Source organism: Periophthalmus magnuspinnatus, chromosome 16, assembly GCF_009829125.3.
Source record: "Periophthalmus magnuspinnatus isolate fPerMag1 chromosome 16, fPerMag1.2.pri, whole genome shotgun sequence".
NCBI lineage: Eukaryota > Metazoa > Chordata > Actinopteri > Gobiiformes > Gobiidae > Periophthalmus > Periophthalmus magnuspinnatus.
This window is the reverse complement of record NC_047141.1, coordinates 9,501,071-9,516,648: the sequence shown is the minus strand read 5'-3', so window position 1 is coordinate 9,516,648 and position 15,578 is coordinate 9,501,071. Positions and strand designations below refer to the sequence as shown.

Sequence of the window (15,578 nt, the reverse complement as noted above, 5' to 3'; positions counted from 1 at the left end):
TAAATGGACATGGCTAACCTGCTAGTCGTTCCGTTGAAATAGGAAGTGATCATGGGCGGACTTCTAGCTCCATCATCAAAATGTTCGTATCGACCCGCTCTACGTCATCCTGGTACTTTTATTTCGTTATTGCGGCCGTAACTCAAGATATGAACTTTAACAAGAGACAAAACGGCTGCATTCTTTCCTGGAGGTCACTCCCGGTAGCGTTAGCAACAGGTTTGATTGACAGCGTTGCTAAGCGCCCGCTCCCCGCCAAACCAGCAGTAGAGGCGGAAAGGGGTGCTACCTTCAACATGTTTGCTTCAGATTGGCTTTTTGGTTGCTAAGATACTTGCAGCCGTAATTCCTAATATGGAAGTCGGCTCCAAATTCGCCCCATAACCGCTCTAGCCTCGATGAGCTTCATTTGACTGGAGCCGAACGCTGTGGGTGACGTCACATTCACTTAGTCCACTTCTTTATGCCGTGTATGGGCTTATACTGCATGGACCAGGAGTCTCAAACTCACAGCCCGGGAGCCAGTTGCGGCCCGTGAGGCGATATTTTGTGGCCCGCAGGACAATATGAAAGTTTAATGTTAGTGTGGCAATACCATGTTCCGCCAATCCCAAAACACACGTGTCACTCGCTCTGTGTACTCCCGTCACAAAAGATTCAACAAATAATGTATATCCATAAAATCCACAAGAATTGGCATATTTCCTCATGTATGTTGAAAACAGCGATGACTTTTGAGAAGATTTTAAGCTTTTTTGTGGACTACCTGATGCGACCCAGCTTCACCCAGACTCTCCCTCCTGCCGCCCCCAGATAATTTGAGTTTGAGGCCCCTGGTGTAGACACTGCTAACACTGTAGTTTAGATCCAAAAAGAATCACATGTATTTCAGAACGTTTAATCAGTCTGTCAGTCCACAATTTAAACTTATCCAGAAGAAATCCTATTGCAATGCTTGTCAAAAAACTAACAATTATTTTGTTCATTTTTATACATATTTACAGGTACATGCATCTCTACATTAGAACATGTGCGATGCTTAGTGTTATAAACTCTCTAAATATTGTATAAATGGATTCCAGATGATGTTGTTGTTGTTGTTGCTGTGACCTAGTTTGTTTCGAGCAGAGGTTAGGCAATCCACGGAGGAGTTGTTCAGTTAGAAGATGTAACCAGTGATTTATTGAAAGTTTGCTTTTGGAAAAATCGCTATTAGATATTTTTCCCAAACCGTTCACCCTATGTCCCTTTGCCTCAGACACCTACACCCCCAGCTCCCGTCTTCCATTTCCACCCGAGAGTCTGTCACAGTCCGCCATTGCTCCTTCCTCCGCCACAAAACTACTCCAAAGCTCCGTTGACCACGCTCCACTCCGGCGATGGCTGTGTTTGTTTAAGACCCGTTCTGCTATTCTCTGGATGAGACGATGATTTCGCTGATTGAGCTGTTGAGATGGTGGATTTCAGAGGAGTGATGTAGTACTTTTAAAGAAACTTTTGTCTAGTGTGCATTCTGATAAACCAATCTCTCTTGTGAAAAAAAAAGAAATGTGTTATTGTCCACTACAACAAAGCTCCAAATCAATAAATGGGTTGCTGCAAAATTGGTTTTGACTCTGCAAAAAGTTGAAGAAAGTGTAGTGTACGTTTTAGGCCTATACTCTAGCCACTAAAATTTGTGGAGGGTGACTGTTACAGGTTCATTACAAGAAACAACTTTGTACTCCTACACTCAAAGATATATTGGTGCATTAGTCTTCTATAATAATTGGTCCCATCTTGTGCTGTTTTAAGCTAAAAAAATATATTGTACTTTGACATTTAATTTTTGGTTTGGTTTTACTTGAACAACCCTGTTTTGTAATCCATGACAGAAGATCCAAGGGCCAAACATGTCTGAATGATCAGATTTGTTCATTTAAGTGACACATTTGAAATGACAGAGCTCATTGGTTGCCCATCATTTGCAACTAAATTACATTTCTCTCACCTCAGATTAAACTTGTGCAAATGCTGCTGTTGGGGTTAAAGAATTTCCCTTGCAGTAACTTGTGGTGTGTGCTGCACAGCACATAGGCCCATAATAATACATGTTCATATGTAAATTGGGGTTGTACTTGAAAAAGCTATATAAAACAACAGTTGGGCCTGAGAGACCAGCACTTGTGTGTGCACGCATCAGAAATGACTTCTTCTGTTCACTAAATGCAGTTTTAGAGACAAGTTACAAGGATATATTATTACAGTATGTTATAATGCTGTTCTGAAATGAAGTCATGTGGGACGGAGCCCTTGTGGACACTTCTTGGTTACTGAAGTCTTTGTGCGGTGTGATTGATCATACTGCAGTATTGCAAGATTGCGGTTACTGCTACAGCCCTATGGGCAGAGTCACCGGTGACCAGAAACACATCTTTGTAAAGTACTGAAGTGTGTATTGTGGATCCCAGGCAAATCTAACAAGATTTAACCTGTTTATATATTCTCTTATGAGTCTGTTCTAATTTGCATTCTTCAGTGATGATTCCCTTGGCACATTAGCAAATATGTTTGGGAATTAGTTCCTTGGGGTTTTTGTGCGTGACAATGACTCGCTAATTTCTTTTTAAAAAATTCTAGGTCCGTACCTTGATAAATCCGCCCAGACCAAAGCAGCAGAGGTAAATGAGATCACCTGTGGTTTGTATTAGTGATGCAGGCCTAATGGAACAGTTTCACTCCTGTTTTCCACACTGTGGGAGATGGGCTTGTTGCTTGTCTTAAACACGTTTTGTTGATCGAGTGTCCCAGAGGTTGTGAGTGGGAGCAGGGGGTAGCTGTGCTAAACGGGGCCTCCTCGGAGCTCCTGTAAATTGGTTGAGTAGAGGTGTGGAAAGAGGCTGGAGGTGTGTTGGCCGCTTCCTTAGTAGCTTGTTAATCCCTCTCAGCTCTGGTTGGAGGTAAGCACACACTGGCCTCACAGAATGCCTGTTACTGGAGCTCCTGCCGCCTTCTGTCCCCTTTCCTGTGACTCCAGCAGTGCCGGGCTAATCCTCCGGCTGGTCACGGTGGGAGATTGTGGGCATGTTCAAAGCCTTGTGCTGGCTGTACTTCAAAGCTCGCGGCTGTGGGGAGTTGACGAGGTGGGACAAAATGAGGTCCAGCGTTGGTAAAGTCCCAGGGGTGTGTGCCCTGTGCCATTTCTCTGGGAGAGCTGCTCTCATGGGAATAACTGTGCTGATTGGACGGACAGCAGCAGGAGTCTCTGGCCCGGTAACTGATGCTGCACTTTCTTATTTTCATTTTTATTTTTCATTCATCATCTTTATTTATACAGGGAGAGCCCAATTTGAGTACTCAGATTCTTTTTCATGAGCGCCCTGTGAAGATGGAGAACAATACAAACAATAGCAAAGAAAACGAATAACTACATAGGTCCATTTAAAACATTAAAAACAGGAGCAGGTATGAGTTAAATATTTATCACCTGATTATTAAAGTGCATTTGTGGCACCAGTGTATCCAGTTTTGCATGTCCTAGAAATGTATTACATTTTTGGGAAGCACAATAACCAAAAGCTATTTCCCAATTTAATTTCTAGTGTGGCCTCTTTTTAGATGTAGACATACATGAGATCTGGTTCTTGTATCAAAGTTCAACAAGTGAGATATTCAGGCAGTCTATCACGTGGTCCCTTATAAATGTATTTTATACAGTGTTGTTCTCTTTTGATAGTGATGGCCAGCCTACTTTTTCATAGAGCGTACAGTGATGGGTTTTAAATTCATCACCTGTAATTAAACGAAGGGCTGAATGAAAGAGTGAATCTAAAGGTTTTAAAGCAGAGGTGAAGTCTTCATGTAGATTATATCTCCATAATCCAGTACAGAAAGAAAGGTTGCTTAAATTACTTCTGTAATATAATGGGATACAATACTTGTTTTTATAATAAAATGATGATGATTTTGATTTTAAAATGTTACATAATTCCGATATCGTGTGGTTGGGCCCGACCTCTGGAGGCTGGAGATTAGACCAATCACAGAGCAGCATTGTGCTTTGGGCAGAAGTTAAAGCTGTAGTGCTCAAACAAAGTAAAATAAACATGGCGATGCTGACAGACATAATCAATTTTATTTTTGCCAAAATGCAGACTGTTGTGGGTTTTTTTTTTTTTTTTTGAAAGACAGGGAAAAAAAAGACCATTACTCTCCAACTATAAGTTTTGTAAAAACAAACCTTTTTTTGTATCTCCATGTGATCTAGTGAAATCATGTAACACATGCAACACAGAATTCACTCACCCTGTGGTTATTGTCTAGAAATAAATTATTGCTTTTATAAATTGCCTTTTATCTTTCACCATTCAAATTCCATTAGTACTACTTACTTAAATAGATTGGAGATTTTATCATTCTGCTTTGGGTGTTGGAAGTTCATTTTCAAATTTAGCACTGAAGTCAGTTTTCTCACTATGGCAACAGTATCCCATCCTGGCCTGATCCTTCCTCTTTTATTACATGTTCTTGTAAGTTTTATATGAAGCATTGTTCTTCTGCTAGAACAGTGACACCTGGGTCATACAGAACAAACAGCAGAGCCCGTCTGTTAGCTTGTGATTGACTTCCTGACACTACGTGACACCTTTGGAACACATCCGGCTGTGGCCGCGTCAGGGCTGAGGAGTATGGGTGTATCGAGCCTGAAGCCTGGGTCTAAAAGAGCAGTATGGACGCCACATGTGGTTATTGACCGTGGATGTACTCTAATGCAGACAGACCTGTCAGCTTAGTGCTATTGGCAGAGGACAGCTACATGTGGTGTTCAGCAGTGAAAAGTACTTTGTATAATACATATAACTAATGAAGTTCACTTTGGACTGGGCAAGATGACAATAAATTAAATCACTAGTTAGTTTATTGCATTGGCCATTAGGCTCTTTTACTTTTCCATGTTAAAAATCAATGATCCAATGGCTTTCAATCTTTATTTCAGATATTAAAACAAGAGCCACTTTTAATTTGTGTCACTTCACACCACAATAATCACATTTATTTCTGACAGGTTTGGCTGTAGACTTCTTTACTAAATTGGACCAAATGTCAATTAAACATTTTCACTGGCCTTGCTAAGTTATGTCCTTTTATTTAGAGTAAGGCTGCAATTGCAACTTTTTTTTTTTGTCTAAGTAAACCCCTCTAAACACGGAGAATTTTCAATTTTTGTGTAGTCACAAGTAAAGATCTTCAGTTTTTAAATCCATAAATCTAAATCTGAGAATTTCTGGCTTCAAATCATGCTCATTGCAACTGATAACAAGTTTTCCGCCACACTAGCAGAAACAGTTTAACTTTAGCTGTGACTTGTCTATTGAATAATAACTCCCTCTACTACCAGTAGATGATGGGCTAACACCAGTTTCCAGTTTTGGACGACACCTACAGAGACAAAGTATCCTTAAACTACACACTCATTAAAAGAAATCTCAAAGTTAATTATGCCCCTCATTATAGTTATGTTTTTAGGCAAGACGACAAACTACAAAACTAAACTAAAATATTTAAATACTTGGGGGGTATTATGAAGAATCGACTTTTTGGAACTTACCATGTTACAACATTCCCTCAAATACATACACAAAAGCATGATACAAAAGTACACTACAACTTCACAACCCTGAAATGTCTAGAAACCTGTAGTTTCATTAACCGGATGCACGCTGATTGTTGTGATAAGACTCTGGAGTGGATGTGACTTTGCACAGTGAGCAAATGTAGGGGAGACTTTGAGTTTCACTTTTAGTTTTGACGTCTTCAAACAGGTTCATATGTTTTTCAGCGAATATAGTACTTTCAAAACAGAAAGTGACACGATGATCTAAATATGTCATGTGTTAGCAGTTAATACTCCATAGAATACCCCTCTTTAAGAGCTTACTAATCACGACACACACGGATTTCGAAAAACTGCCTCTTTTTCATATTTCCTCTCTTCTTGCATAGTTTGACTTATGTGCAAAGGAGTCCTCTCGTACTCTCACTCGCACTTCTGAAATGATTTGGCGGGGGCGGGTAATTTGCGAACATATTACCTTCAAGTTTGTTATTTTGTTATCACTGGGATCCTGCTGCGTCGGTACTCTCCACGCTTTATCCGAGCCGCTGTTCATTTCTCAATTTAGCCGCTCCCTAGGCGGGGCATTAAGGAGGATTGCTGTATTAATTGCTTATGTATGCTTTCTAATAGGTAATTGGAGGCCCCCGCACTGTGAATCTGCTCTGCTTGAGGTTAATGGAATTTATTAAGACAACAAAACAGATGCTTGGTGTGATGATGCCGTTTGGACCGGAGTATCGCCTTTTCTTGTTGAGCAACCCAATTTCTTACACTTGATGTTTCTTAGCCAGTGTAAAATTGTCTTAAGAACAATATTGATAACAGTGATATAAAAGCAGAGAGGCTTACTTGTTAAGACCCTGCAATCTCTCTTTAATTAAAGTCTTATCCGAGTTGTTTTTGTAATAATCGTCATTCCTCCATTATGCACTCGCATGGTAAATAGTTTTTCCCAAGGTGAGGAACCAGCAGAGCCACTTGAATTAATCACATTTAAATGCATTCAAATTCATTCTGGCTCTCGAGGGACTTGTTCCACGTTCAAGTATGTATTTATATCCATTGAAGTAACTATAAATAACTACCCACTTTTGGTTTCCGCTCTCACAATGGCCATTCATTATCTCGATGGCGTTCCAGGGGCGTTGCGTTTGGATTAAGTGCCCCTCCACGGTGAGATTTCCAGGGGTTCAAACGGTCGGTCATCTGTCTGACGCGTGACGGATGAGTGTTCTATAGGAGCAGACATGTACGGGCTTCAAGTAGAGCCACAGGAATCGCACGGAACAGGCGTGAGGAGAGGGAGAAGTTGTGTCAAGGTTCAGTTGCGTCCAATGAGTCTTAGTAACTGCAGATGAAAAATTCCATAAAATTTGGTTTGGTGTAGTAGCGCCTTTCTTGGTTGAGAAGTTGCATAAATTTGACATAACGTTAAAGAGCCTATATTAGGTTATTTTCAGATTTATGTTAAAATGTTTTCTCATCAAAAATATATCTGCAGTTGTTTTATTTTCACACGTTTAACTCACAAATCCTGCATGTTTAGGCCAAGTTCTTCTCTCACACGGAAAACACCCACCTTGTGATGTCATGTGGTAATACAGGAAGTGCTTCATTGTGTTTTTAAATCACTGGCAACATTTGGATAAGTTCAGCTGTGGAATTGCAAATCTGTACTGAACAAAAGGAAAAATGTAGCTGTTAAATTGAAAACCGCTTCCTGACATCGCAAGGTTGAGCTTTGAGTAACCCTTTATTAATAGGCTTTCTACATCTCCAAACATGTGTTAATGAAACAAAACACAACTCCTAAGTATATTTTTGATGCGTTAACATTCTAACATGACTAAAAGCTGGTACCAACTATTTGCTGCATTGTATAGCGCAACTTTTGCTACAAATGTGAGACATGAATGCATAAAACAACCTAAACATTGTATAAGTTCGTATAGCAAAGTCTGTACCTGGAGTTTATTGCATTATATTTCATGCTACCTAAAAATAACGGTTGTAATGGTAGCACGTATTCATAAACAGTAGAATTCCCCAGGGTCGTCAACATCTGCAGTCACGTTGCTATTATGTTTAACTGCTCCTTTTTATATGATTGACAAGCCCAAACGCAAGCTCCAATCGTGACTCGTAATGTGAGGTATGTTCTCCGTCTGTGTGGCAATTACTGCTACTTTTTAAAAAATGTCCTCTGCAACTCTGATGAATAGCTATAAATATTATACCATTTTAACCGTCAAAACTTTTAATTCAATTTGAGAACATCTGAAGGAGTTTACCGTCAGCAGGATTTTGGATATTGCCTCCACGAGAATGCTGACACCCTTTGCTAATGTCTGTCCCAAGGCTATGTAATTCCCATAATGTTGAAAAACGTTTTCTACCTCCGTGTGGGAGCCTGGAATCGCTTCGTCTTCTATTCGTATTGGCAGCCCTCCCTTCTTTCTCTCCTCGGGGACAAGTACAGTGTTCTCCAAGCCGTTTTGTTGTTCCTGTTTTTGTCTCAGGTTTGGAGTAGGGTTAAGCGCTCTCCACGGAAAGACTGGTGCGAGTGTGGGCGTGCGGTCGAAGAGGAGGAGAGAGGAGAGGATGGAGGAGGTGATTGCAGAGGATCAAGTCGGTTTTCTTTTGACTCCAAAGTTCTATGGCGCTTTGAGAGTTCATTGTCCTCCTCAATGGCTCTCGTTTGCGCCGTTTTAAAATTCCATGTTCACCTGTCCAATCGTTCAGCTCTTTTCACAAACTTGGCGTTGTTGGGGAAGGATTTTTTCGTTTTTTTCCCTCCAATCTCATTGCTATTCATCACCTCCTCGTCCTCTGCCCGCCTCCTCCTTTCACCTTTTTGTTTCACGCATTCTCTTCAGCTTTAGGTTTAGTACTTGCTGAACGGACTCGCCCACCGTAGAAAAGTTGACGCGGCATCAGAAGGAAGAAAAAAAGACCTTTGCCTTCAAAAGCCATTGAGGAACGCTTCAAGTGGAGACGTCGTCGGTACAATACAATCATAAAAACCAGGGATGCGCCACTCCAGCTTTTTACGTTATGATACTACGGCTTAGAAAACAACAGAAACGATAGGATGCTAGTAGGTGTGAGTGCCCATTAGAAGCTGAATGAATATGCCAAGTATTACTCAGGCACAGTGCACATTTATTGTATCTCTTTAGACCACATGTGTCAAACTCGAGGCCTGCGAGCCAAATGTGGCCCTCCACATCATTTTATGTGGCCCTCAACAGAGTAAATTAAAAGGTATGATGGTCTTAAAATCTCAATTCATCAGGAGATACGCAGGTACAGTCATATTTTTATATTTAGGCAAATGCATATGCAATATTTGTAACTTGAAGTCATAAATACAGAAACGGTTAATTAAAAAGTTATAAAATTTGATAGATTTATTTTACATTTGGCCCTTTGAGAGCACCCATTTTGCTGATGTGGCCCTCGGTGAAAATGTGTTTGACGCCCCTGCTTTAGACGTACCCTACAAACAGAAACCGTAAACAATAGCCGTTTTCAGTTTCAGTGTAGTTAGCTCCTCCCTTCAGATAGATATAAAGCAGAGTCCACCAGTAATCTGAACTGAAAAAGCAGCTTGGACGAGCAGCGAAACATCTTCACTCCTGCAACTTTTTGTCCAGTTGACAGATTTTACATTTGGCTTTTACTACGACTATAAGTATTTGCCTATACCCGATATCGACTGTTACCACTATAGAGACTATAAAGAAAATGGCATTCTTCTTCCTTTAAAACAAAATTGCCATAAGCTGATCCAGATGTATTATGTAGCTGTTATGTAGCTGTTATGTATGCCTCAAGCAGCTACTGAACAACTTCGTAAAATAGAAGTTCAAACTTTGAAACTTTCTGGTCAAACTACAATCAGTAAATAGTCTTATTATATCAATGTATATGTAGAACCAGGACATCGACTGAACCGATATTTAAAATCCGATCATGCATATTTTTCATTTCAGTGGTGAGGATTATAGAAGCAAAGATATGTCATTTTAGTTCAGTGTATATTTCTAAAAAAAAAACAAAAAAACGACACTTCAGAATCAGAAGGTTTGTCTGAGTAATCCCTCAGTCGTCCAACTATGATCCAACAAAAATTCAAATCTGTCAATTGGACAAAAAGTTGTAGGAGTGAAGACGTTAGCTCCTCCCCTCAGATAGATAGTGATCTGACCAAAACTGAAGAAGCGGTTTGGATGAGCAGCGAAACGTCTTCAAACCTACAAATTTTTGCCCAGCTGACCGATTTGAATTTTTTCTTTAACTACAGAAGGTTTGATGTCAAAAGTACTCATGGAATTTTGATATATTAATGAATGTAAATGAAAGTGAACTAAGGATTTCCCTATTTTTCGTGAGGCGATTATTCACAATTATTGATCCCGTGACCAAACTCAAAGTGTATTTTGCGCCATCCTTGGTATAAGGTTCTTTGCTAGTTCATTGTGTTTTTCAGTGGCTCTTGTTTGCTCCTTTTTAAACTTCCATGTTCAACAGTCTTATCACTCCTCTCTGCTGTTTTCACAAAGGCTACACTTGGCGATGCTATGGCAGGATCTTCTTTTTTTCTTCCAATCTCCTATTCCTATTCATAACCTCCTCGCCCTCTACCCACCTCCTCCTTTCACCTTTTTGTTTCTTGAGTTTTGTTTAGCATTTCAGTCCTCCCCCTTTTTAGTACTTGCTGGACTGGCTCGCCCACTGTAGAAAAGTTGACACGACATCACAAGCTTGCAAGAAGGGAAAAAAATAAAAAAATAAATAAAAAAGTAAAAAGCCTGCTAAGCTTTTCAGAAGCCATCACGGTGCACCCTCTCGCCGTCGTAATTACTGCTGAAACAAGCAGCCCTGGGAAGTGTCGGAGCGCCGGCGGACCCGTCATTACCGACAATCTCCCGGCCTTTATCTGCCGTGGCTAAGATGCCGCTCCTGTGATGATTGCCTCGCCGAGCTCCTAGAGGATGAATAACGAACCAGAGGATGATCAGAGCAAGAGCGTGCTGAGCAATTGCAGGTTTTTCCATGGGCGTCGTGGAGATGTAGCGCCACAACCGAGGCCCTCACAAGCTAAAAGGAGCGTTTCAAGTGGAGATGTTGAGATTAATCAGCACAGTATACAAACTAAGAATTATAATGGCAGTAACGGCGACGATTTTAGAAGCCGTTTGCGCGCATTTGAAAATTCGGCGAAATTTGCTGCGCGTCATCGAGTTTCAAGCATCTGCCCCCCAAATCAAAGGCGTCCAACAAGAGGCATTTGGTGCAATTGTGACAACCCAAATGAGACTCATGTGAGGCTCATTCTGCTTTCTGATTGGATAATCGCCTTGAGAACCAAAACACAAAATTATAACATAAACAACTTGATTACAAAAACATTGGACATGATGGCCAAGAATAAATCAGCTTCTCCGTTATCAGTAAAAGCTATGTTTGATTTGAACCTGTTTACTTTGTATCTAGGGACACAAATGTTAAATATACAATCCCTTTAAAACTCATTAAAAGGTGTTATGAGTTTTGTTTATTTCCTTTTTTTCTGGCTGACATACCCTTGTTTCATCATCCAGAAAGATTCATTTTATAAAACTAGTCCAAGCATGTGGCTTGTGAATGAAAGTGAATGATTTGTTTGTTGATGTTTCAAAAATTCACAATTGTTAAAAGTTTAAAGTCTGCCAAACTACCTTCTCTTGTTACCATGGTGATTTGACTCATATCTCCGAGTGCTCAGTTTATGTTGTGTTGTGCTCAGCCTGACCTGTCAGGCAGACTTTTGCAGAGGTGGAGACCAGGACATGGCTTCCAGCATTCTGTCAACAGGGAGCTTCACACAGATCAACTCGTCAGCACAGGGGCTTTCTGACCACTTAAGTGTCACATGACGGTAAGCGTCGGTAAATCACAATTTTTTGTGTCGAAAAATGACGGTCTATTGTTCAAAAAAGAGCATGTTTTTTTAATTGTCTTTGTGCTGTCAAAATTGGTATTGACTATCAAGCCTATTACTTACTATTGAAATCATGTTTGACATTTTTGTACTGTGACAACACTACTCAGTAATGAACCGTCACTACAAGACGAGATACTGATTTGTGAAGGTATGAATGTTCAAAAAATATAAGACAATACATGGTTTTATACTGGCTCTGATGTAGATCCAGACTATTCTAAGACACATGAAAATGACATGCCATCATTATGACATCAAAATTGGTAGAGAGTATCGAGCATTTGTCTTGAGTGTCAGTTGGCCATTTTGTGAAATGGTCAGTTATCTACTTTTTTTTAATATTATCCTTGTTTCCTCTCTGCATGTAGTGTATTTCAGCACATAGAAAAAGGTGGATGGCATTGTACCTTCATAAGCACATAGAATTGTTTAATTAATTGATGTATTATTTTTATTTCTTATGAAAGCATCTATGTCTCCGAGGCACAGCATTATTTTCAGCCTTTGTTGTTTTTACTTTTTTCACGTGTGTTGTGTAACATTATTTTTGCCTGGACTTGTATTTTTGTTGTGATGCTGTGATGCATTTTTAAGCATGTTTGCCACCTTCAAGCTGTTATCTCTTGGGTAAGTCTGATAGTTGTTTTTTTTTTTTTTTTTTTTTAGGTGTGTGTGAACATTGTGAAATATCTGGAAAAAAAATCTTACACTTCATTAGCACAACACTGTTAATACTCCCAACTCTGAAAAGCTGCTCTATTGTGGTCCATGCAGCAACTGTTATCTTCGAACCTTGGTTAGCATATCGTCTGCCTTCTGTGCCCACTACTTGTGCGCCGGCATTCGATTCAATAGCTTGGCTGGATTGCGGGTCCTGTGGGTGTGCGATTGTTGTGTACACGGCTCTCAAACCGGTTCCATGCGGGCGTTGGTCTCTGAGCTAAAAAGCCGGAGCGGAGGAAAACTGCTGGCAGAGTGCAGCGGCAGCCAGCAGGTACAAACAGGTGTCATTATGCGCCCTTCCCGATGCCTGCCTGCACCCGCCAGCACCTGCCAGCACCTGCCAGCACCTGCCAGCACCTGCCTCGCTCTGGAAACTGCTTCTTGGGAAACCAGCACAGCAGTACGTACAAATCAGTTCTCACTTTGTCTCTGCTGCTCCGAGGGCATCTCGTCACTTTGGCTCTTTTGAAACATTTATGAACACAGTTTTGCAGCTTTGGATTTGATTCTAGCTAGTGTGGAGCAATACTTCTATGGATTGATCTTCCCTATTAAAAAAAAAGAAAAAAAAGGTGAGTGTCATACTGCATTGCATTGATTTTAGTGCCCCAGTGACGGGTCTAACTTGTTGACAGCTGTGATGTTGCGTTGATGATTCGAAGTACAAAGTGGTGGGCCAAGAAATGACTCAAGTAAAAAGTAAAAAAAATATTGTGGAAACTGCTACTTAAGTAAGAGTAATTAGTGTCAGGAATAAGGTCACATTTATAATTTGAAGTTAATGTAATTAAAGGACAAAAGCTTAAATGATCCAAAATCTGTCATCAATCATAACTATAAATCTTATCTAAAGAAGTGGTGCAAGAAATACAAATGGTCAATTTCATACTGACAACACAAAGCTTTTGTCACTTGTAGACTTACTCAATTAGAAGTTTTGGTTCCTCTTCCCATTGTGAGTAAGAGTACTGTTACACTGTCAAAGATATACTCATTATTATTTAGTTGTCAGTTCATAACTTGGATATCTGGATTATAAAGCCGTACTTCATTGTACTTCATTGTATTTCAAATCCTTTTTTAATGTTTACTGGCACAGTGATCCTTTGAATTATGACTCTCACTAGTGTTTTTATTTTTATTGTAGATGATAAATATTTGAAAAGCAAAGGGCATGTTGAATGTGAAACCTGTCCCTTGGGGTATAAGGTATGTTTACAGGGTAAACATTTTCCGATAAAAGTCTTTACTGATAATAATTGTTGTAGTTGTAATGCTGATTTGTTCTTAATAACAAAGCATTGGACATTAGGATGTGAAATTATGAAGTTATTGATGTTGTCACTTGGTGTTTTGTTTCCCAAGATGATTATTCAGTCAGAAAGCAGAATGAGCCTCATATGAGTAATTTGGGTTGCCAGATCCAATGCCTATATCAAGTTAGTCATAACCAAAAACACCTCTGATCTGAATAGTCACTACCTAAACCCCGGGACCTGCAGCCAATATTAATCCGTGCTAGTGCAGCCTCTGCAGCTCAGTGAGTGTCCTTGATGTGTCTGCACCGGCAACTCGGGTTCAGTTGTGATTGTTGTGCCTTTTTCAAAGCAGTAATAATTCAGGCTACATACCCATACCTTTTTAGTTTATAAATAAAAAAAAGTTACACATTTTACATTCTGAAAAATGTAAGCAGTTCCAACTTCTATTCGCTTTTTTTTTTAAATTTTTTATTTTGTGTTTCTCCCAGTGTCTATAGGAAAGTTATATTATAAAAGTTGCTGCCGGTGCCATTTCTGTTTTGCCGTATGCTGCCTGCCTCTAACTCTGTGCAGTTTGTTGGCAGCTGTCATAAACCAGGATATGCTTTGTCACACTCTTCACACTTTGTTTCCCAGGTTTTCTCTGCACTCAAACCTATCCCAGCTTAGCCTAGTTTGGAAAATCGGGATATTTGCCAAAACAACAATCTTCTCTTAAGGGGAATGGCATGCTTTGTCAAGACCTTACATGCCACAGTTTACCAAACAAACCCAGCTCAGTTAATGGTGATGTTGATTTTGAGTTGGCAATATTTCTGCAGACTTATGTGTTCAACATAACTGAAAGTAAGTGACCTGTTTAAGAGCAGCTACTGTTTATTGTATGCTTTAAGGAGGTGTCTACTGCTAAACTCTGGACTCTTGCTGATCAGAGTCTGATTTTGAGGTAATAAAAATATGTAGGTTAAGGTACACTTTACTGTCCTGGAAAAAATTGTTCTCTGCATTTGACCCATTCTTCAGTGCAGCTGGGACAACCTCTCGGGAGCAATAGATCCATCTCCAGATCTTGAGCTAGACTTGGCCAGGACTACCTTAGCTGGAGGAATCTATATCTTATCTATCTATATTGTTGATGGAAGGCATGGGAAGATTTTGAAATTTGGTGTCACGATTATCATGGACAAAGTAATTGCGATTAACGATTATATCACGATACTTATTAAAGTTGCTGACAGTTAAAATGTTCTGGATATGAAGAGGTTCCATATTTAAACAACTGTTATATTCATTTCAATTCAAGTTTACGTATATAGTGCATTTAAATACAACATCAGCTGACCAAAGTGATTCACATAAAAGTCAACAAAAAGCAAATACAGTTGTCCCTCACTATAATGCGGTTCACCTTTCACGGTCTCGCTGTTTTGCGGATCTGGGTTTTATTGTGTTTTCCTGTCTAGCTAGTGTTAAATACCAGGGAGAAGAGGTGGGTGTTCAGTTTAGTCTTAAACTCTGGCAAAGACTGAGAGGATCTGTAGTACTGTACTTTGCTATAAGTGAAAAAAGTGTTGTTTTTTTTCTGCACATTCTGGTGATGTAATGGCGATTATATACGATTGTATAAAATGTGAAAAATGAACGATTGTGGTCTACCATTTGTATCACGATAAACAGTATGACTAATTGTCCCGTCCCTAGTCATCTATAATTATCATATTTACTTATTGTTCAGTATATCAATAGAGTTTTGGTATTTTTATTGTAATATAAGATTTGAGCTGTATGGCTAATTATTGGTATATTCTGATGTTTATTTGTTGCAGCTCATGTCTTTTAATCAAACTGCTTTTAAAATGGTTTACTGGGATTATCTTGCATTATTTAAATCTTAAACACTTACTTTATGCCAGTAATTATCACAATATTGCTAAGTAGCGATATATCGTGCTTCACAATTTTATGGGGGAACTGAAGTGTCTGGAGGAAACCCACCCAGACGGGAAGA

At 39.7% G+C, this 15,578-nt stretch overlaps 1 protein-coding gene across 4 annotated transcripts in view; it reads left to right on the top strand.

Moving 5' to 3' along the window:
• sema6e (sema domain, transmembrane domain (TM), and cytoplasmic domain, (semaphorin) 6E) overlaps positions 1-15,578 on the top strand; it is a 278,709-nt gene that overhangs the window by 42,834 nt on the left and 220,297 nt on the right. For 2 of the 4 annotated variants that reach the window (XM_055228151.1, XM_055228149.1), the window contains exon 1: positions 12,555-12,880. The exons of the other annotated variants lie outside the window; for them this stretch is intronic. The gene's annotated coding sequence lies outside the window, so the exon portion shown is untranslated. Of the gene's footprint in view, positions 1-12,554; positions 12,881-15,578 lie in introns of those variants that run through there. 4 annotated transcript variants of the gene reach the window in all.